A 7,034-nucleotide genomic window follows, 5' to 3' on the forward strand; every position below is an offset into this window, starting at 1 on the left:
GCATCTCACGAAACTCCGAAGAGTCTCGAACCCGCGACCTCCCGGCTAGTGGTTTGAACCCTTAACCGTTCGGCCACGAGTGGCTGATCTGCAGTGTAAGTAACTCGCACTTAGAAAGGATATAGCACCGCTCATCACTCACTCACTTGATCCACATCACGCTGTCACATATGTTGACTGGTTCCTCGAGCAACGACTTCTCAGATAGAAGTTTCACCCATCGGGTGAATTTTATTCTTCCACTGAGCTACTTATATATTGTTGGTAGTGTGAGGAGATGCGCACTGCTGATGATTCCCAATAAGGATGAAACAGCTGTACAGTGCTTCTCGGTTTTTCAGCATAGATTGGCTTCACTTACAGGACGAAATCTTTACTGAAATCCATGTAATTTCACTGGCCAAGATCAACTCAAGAACCGAGTCACTGAAGCCATCTGATGTCAACATTGTACCGGTCTTGTGATTGTGCTCCCATTTTCGTCAAGTTGTTACCTCCTGTGGATATTACACGTAGGTAGTTGAACGACGTTAGACACCAAAAAGTCATTTCTCTGTAGCAACTTTTAAGCTCATATGTACCGGAAGCAGTCGTGAGGGTTGAGATACTGACTGATTGTCCAAAAATAGACATCGTTTGAAAAGCCAACACTGGATTCGAACCACAGACATGCTGCTTAATAGCTTTGCCCTCTAACTGTGAATACAGTGGTTTCCAAATTGTGTTCTATCCGTATTATCAATACTAAACTCGAAGATTTGCCGCAAGATTCTGTCCGTAATAAGCCAGACTGCTCGTTATGCTCCTCCACAACATTGAGGCCAGTTATTTTTAAACAGCGCTCGACGCTACAATGGGAGGCATTACTCGGTGTGATATCTTTCATCGCAATCTTCTGCGGAAAAGGTTCCGTTCAGGCTGTTCTTGTTCCCGAAAAAGCTACATCATACTCCAGAGGTAACATACCGATAGCAATCCCCTACCTACATTTATCCTTCAAGTAAAAACCACCGATAACTCTAGCACTGCAAGTTCTTCGGACTGAGATGTTCTAGCAGGTGGGTGAGTTAATCAACTTGATCAGGACTATTACTGAGTCATTGTCTGGAAAGTTTTTCCATATTATTTTACTCGTTGTTTGTTCATCACCAACATTATCGGTATCACATGCTGTGTCACACCGACGCTCCTCCGCGGGACCACCATAAATAAATGGAAGAAAACCTCGTTGGTATTTCTCAATCAGCGGTGGAACAGCATGCAAGATTTGTTTGTACTGTCAAGTTCTGATTTCCATTATGCCGATTCACCAAGATGATGCGCAAGTTCGCCTATTGCAAATGTGGAGGGCTACTGGATATCTGGAGACCTCTGCGTTCATAAGCGGTATGCTTTGTAACACGATGAAAAAAAGCTGTTATAAGTGTACACAAGCAAGTAACCAAGGAGTCAAAGAATTTTCATGTAGCTTCTCTCAGCAAGGAACATTGGTTCGAACAGATATACTGGTTATCACGCCGGGAGATATTAGCATCAAAGACTTGAGGTATTCAACTAGGGCATTAGTCAAAAGAAGAAGGAGACAAAGTCACCAGGATAAAGGAAGCAGTGCAGAAGAATACTATGAAATTCAAACCACTTGGTGAGAAATTTGTGATAGGTGGAGGAGTTTTGCATAAAGTGATTTCGTTGTTTTAGGTTTATTGGCCATTAGGTTGAGAAGTTGAACTTGCTGTGTCGGGATCGCATAACCGGAAGCCATGTATCCAAATCCGAAGTTTCGCAACTAAATTCGTCTTAACCGCGTCTCGCTGTTGGTATTGTTCGAACTCGGACATTTATCCTTGTATTAACCGTAAACGTTTTGAAATTTCTAGCTATTTTAACGAATTACGTGAATTGAGTTCTTTCAGTTATAGTGCTGACAAAATGTACACTATTTCGTCGTCCCCATATTCTGCATGCGGTAAATTTTAGGGCAGCCCTGAAGTTGGTGGGCTGTTCCGAGGTTAACGGTGGCAACTGGATGTGCCATGCTTGGTGTGAATTGAGCCGCCTTGCGACATGCACAGGTAACCGCCAGAAGACGTGAGAGATGATGCGGGTCCTTTGTTGTTTGTGAGAGTCACCTGATGGATCTCGATTTCATTCGTTTGTTGGTAGCGAAGGGGTTGAAGCCGAGTTGATACAGGAAAGTTAGTGAATGCGCTGATTTATCGTGATGTTGATACTTTCAGTGGGCTTGGTCGACGACGAAGCTGAGGACAACGTGTGGGATCAAGGGGAATTCCTGGACAGGTTATGGCTTCGCAAAAGAAGCGGAAGTGACGGGGAGTGACTCAGGTTATCGTTCACTGGTATCTTTGGAGTAAAATTCAGAGGTCCCCGGGGAATGTGCAACCCTTGGACAGAAAGCGCGAAGTGTTTCGTCCGTCTGTTCTGATATAGCAGTTGCAATGTCAGTTTAGACAACGAATGGTGGTGTGGTCAGACGTGAAAGTTTTTTTGGAGGGAGAACATTCCGGAGAGGTTTGGACTCACTGATTTTTATCAATGACCGTGGATGAATCATCCAAGACCGCCACCTGGTAATCAAAAGTTGTGAATTCAAAAGGTCTGTACTACAAGAGAGTAGATGTGCATTTAAGCCATTGAAATTAGAAAACGTTTTAATGTTTACCTGCTTTGCTCGAAAAATTAGTCTACAGTCTTTTGGATCGGCAGTGACCGTAGCTGAAGTCGTTTAAAAAATGAATCAGGACTCCACAAGTTGAGGAAGAGGTAAGGAGCTGTAAACTTAATCTGTTTTCAAAATTGAGTTTGTTAAGATGTCACTTCGTCATTAAGATACGCGAAAGAGGCTTTCGTACTTTGCATTGGACGTCTGGAGAGAACAGTGTTTCACACTGAAAGCTCTGAAGGTCTGAGTGATTTTCGGCAGGGTTATGTTGGGTTTCTGTTTGAACCTTGGCTGAGTGAACCCGTAGGGTCGGTCATCTTTGACGCCCATGATAGCGTAGGGGAAAGTAGTTATGCGCCAGACAGGTTAATTCACGGATAGAAATAGAAAGAGAGTCGCAGAATGGGTGCTGATGGTCCCAAACTTTAACCAGGATGGTGCCCGTGCTGAACCATACGGCAGACCCCAGAACACGTCTTGGGGTGGATTCGTGTTGATAATTTGAATAATGAGCCAGTTGAAATATGGAGCAAGCTGTGTGTAACATATTCACTGGAAGATTGACGTAGACAGGGGGTTTTGTTGGGATTCAGCTGAGCCCCCCATTGAAACAGAATTAATTTAAAGTGTTTTTACAGCTTCACCTTAGTTCGCAATAAAACTGTGAGTGCTATACGTGAGAAAGTTGAACGGAGTAGTGCGTTGTAGCCGAAAGATACTAATGAAATCGGACAGAAGGCATTCATCTTAGCGATAACTGTCCACTCTACCTTATTACTGTAAAGAGCAGTGTATTGTCGTCAGATCACTGAGCACACGTATCGCTAGCCGTCTGATTTTTTAGACTTCGCAGTTTGATGCTAGACTTCCCAAAGTGGTTCGTACAGTTAAATTCACAATTTTTATACAGTTTAGTGCAGTGCAAAAGGGCAATTGTCCCTTTATATTTTTTTCACAGCAATCAAACCACCTGTTTCTTCAATTTTAAACCACTCAGTTCCCACTATTGCACATAGTAGCATGTTTGTTTCATTGTCGTGAACAGTTTTAACTGGCGGGTCGTCTGCTGACCCGGCAGTTCAATTACTTTGCCCCCACTAAAAGCTTACCTTACATTTACATGTAGCAGCTATCATTAGGTCTTCGGAGGTTTCAACCATGGCTGTCTTGATGCCGTCGAAGACAAACCACTGCGTTAGCAGTTTTTACGTGATCCCACTATAAGTGACCATGAGGAAGACAAATATTGCGTTATCGTGAGAATATGATCTAGATTTCATATCTAACCTAAGGGTCGCCTCCTAACTTTTGGGATATATTCTAGTGACTCGAACTTTGGGAGGGTCTCGGGAAGCGCGCGTTAACTTGGTTGTAGTTTGTTTAGTTCCATGCTTCGGGTCAGTCCGTCTCAAATAGAGGGCTGGAGAATATTCCATGAGACAATTCGACGCCCTGCTGGTCCATTCTGAGGCTAATTCATGTGACAGAGGAGCGTCTTCCGTCAGTCTCTCCTCTGTAAGAAATTTTAAGATCGCTATTTAAGGGCCTCATCCTTGTTCTCACATGCAGCTTCGCTTGACAGTGTTCTGGCCACCAAGTCGGTAGCTGCGTCAAACATAACTCGCTGCTATTGTAAAGCCTAACCTAAAACTCACATGCAGTTGTTATGGTACATACAGGAGAAACGTTTTGAGTCTTCCTCCATCTCTTCGCAAAGTGCTCCCTGTGTGTCGATGGAATGCCGTCTCTTCGCAGGTGAGAATAGATGTAAGCGTCACATCCGAAATGAGTGGGAAATTTTCGAGGCCTGAAACTGCCTTCGTTCTTGTCGCCGCACTAATTCACGCAATAGACTTCTCCGTTTTGCCAGCGGATATGTGACAATGTGACTCCACCGTAGGCCTACGTGCGTAGTTAATTGAGACGAAATGCTTTGGATGGCTGGCTCAGGGGACCGTATGACAACTAGCACTACGTGACTGACGGATTAAATTTATCTTCGGACCAACCGTCGCATTCACATTTCGGTTCATTATCACAGCATGGCAGTGTTATGCTTTCAATCACAGATTTTGGCTCTCAGAAGCCAGGACCCTGTTGTGTAGAGGTGGCCACTCTGAAAAACGCCACACTTCCAGAGATTAACCGAAAGTCCATCGAAACTATTTGAATTCGATACCCGAATTCACTAGTCTCTCCGGTTTCACGGCATCTAGGTGTGAAGGGCAGAGGAGGGTAAACCTGCGGCAAATCGGTGACATTTTTGGGTATAAAACCCCAAAACCGATCAGTGACGGACACCAATTGTGTTTTATGCACTTTCGGGGAAACAGTATTATTTTTCCAGGATTAAGTCCACAACTACTCTTTGGCATTTCCAACAACGACGCAAAAGACAGGTCTTAACCGCGAGTTCTGGTTTTGAGTTTCAAGTGACTTACCATATCCCTTTAAACAACAACAAAATAATGCCCACCTTCGCATGTTTTGTCCGGAAATTTATCGTCTTTATTGGGCTTGATACTCACAATTTACCTGTGCGGTATGTCCGAACCAGTTTTACAATTGGAAATTTACCGTCTTTATTGGGCTTGATACTCACAGTTTACCTGTGCGGTATGTCCGAACCAATTTTACAATTTCAAAATTATCGACGAATATGATACATGCGTCATTAACTTTACTATACTAGAAGGCGAAGACGCCAGCCTTTCATCCTCCCGGTTAACGTCTGTTTCCTAAATCAAACTTTGGTTCAACAATAAACCAGTCCTACTCAACCAGTGGTAGACTGTGTCCAATGAGCATTTGAAATGTGGATACATGGGTAAGCCACATTTTTCACAATGGATTTGTGAACTCTGGAGTGTGATTAGTCCGACGGTGGAGCACATTGGCTCTTCGGGTCTTCTTGGTTTTTTCTAACTTCCAGTGAATTAGATTTTGCGTCTTCGAAGTTCTCCATTGAAACAGTTGGTTGTGCTTTAGGCACTAGCGTCTCATCGACAAACACAAATGTGATATTGCAGCTTGTGAGTGTCCTCGTTGGACAAATTATCAGCGTTGTTAGGATGCAGTAAATGAACAGGCTTCCCGGCTTATGTTCTTCTAAATGAGTGTTGGAGCAAGTTATTAAAGCAAGCAGATTTCTCGGACAGAATCTGCTAACCAGAATCTGCTAATCCATGAGTCGGTTGGAATCTGTTCTGTAACTGCCTCTGTAGTGTGGGACGTCAGGAAGTCAGCGGTATTCGGCGTTCGAGAGGATGTAGCGACGGCACACGTCGATTCTGAAATGTGCAGATACAGATGCTGGTATTACTGAATCCACACGGCACACACAGCACACATTCGCACAGGTCGGGTGACACAGGAAAGAAGACCGGAAAGTTGCAATAACACACGTGTATTCAGCCGAAACCGGAACCGGAAGTCGGGGGGGGGTATACAAAGATGGGTCGTCGGAGGGGGGTATACAAAGATGGGTCAAGGTCAATCAGGTTGTGTACAATCAGGATATACTTTCCTGTCGGGAGCTCGTCCGTAGTACCTGCAATAGGGAGAGAGAGAGGAATAGGCGCACATCAGGACATATGATTAACGTGCAAGCAGATACAGTCGAGTTTCAACTGCGTCACACCTCCCTCCTCCTACTAGGGCGCGTTTCCTTGAGTACACCGAAAAGGGGCTATGTTTAAGCTGCCTGTACCGCGCTCTTTAGCAAGATTTCTTATCGTCTGAGACAAAAAATTTCTCCGGCTTCATTCCCCATTTTTCGAACAAGACTATGGAATTGATCGCTTCATCTCATGGACTTGCGAAAAACCAATTCACAGGCATTAATTCCCACATGTGTTAATATAGGTCTGAGAGCGGTGCAAGATTGTCCATATTGAGCTTTAGTTGTCGATGACACGCGTTGGACAGGTCCGGGTTCGACTGTAGTTCCCAGTGTTTCAAACTCAAAGCAAGTAACCGATGTATGAAGTTGATCCCAGCTAACCTCTGTAGCACTTTGAAGCGGTCATTACCTTGAGATTTCAAACTTGATCAGACTAGATATCGCACTTTCGGGTGAACTCGGTTTTCTGTGCATGTCACTAGTCACTGATGTACCCCTTTACGGTCATAACGGCACCAAACGGCCTACTCTGTCATAGAGTTGCTGAACGGATAAAAAATCAGCTGAGGGGCCAACCAACAGAATGGGAATCAGCGAATATACACTCATCTGCAAACTAATTTGGTTCTTCCGAGAGACTCACCTGGAACCCAGGTGAATCTCTCGTTTATGATGTTCTCAGGCAACTGAATGTGCTGCACCAGGCCGCCTCATGTTTCAGTCACTACGATA

General features: G+C 44.3%; 1 protein-coding gene across 1 annotated transcript in view; it reads left to right on the top strand.

Moving 5' to 3' along the window:
• Positions 1 to 7,034, top strand: part of T265_02368 (hypothetical protein) — a gene marked incomplete at both ends in the record, with an annotated part of 19,901 nt that overhangs the window by 10,737 nt on the left and 2,130 nt on the right. The gene's annotated exons all lie outside the window — the stretch shown is intronic.

This window comes from Opisthorchis viverrini (assembly GCF_000715545.1).
Source record: "Opisthorchis viverrini unplaced genomic scaffold opera_v5_28, whole genome shotgun sequence".
Lineage (NCBI taxonomy): Eukaryota > Metazoa > Platyhelminthes > Trematoda > Opisthorchiida > Opisthorchiidae > Opisthorchis > Opisthorchis viverrini.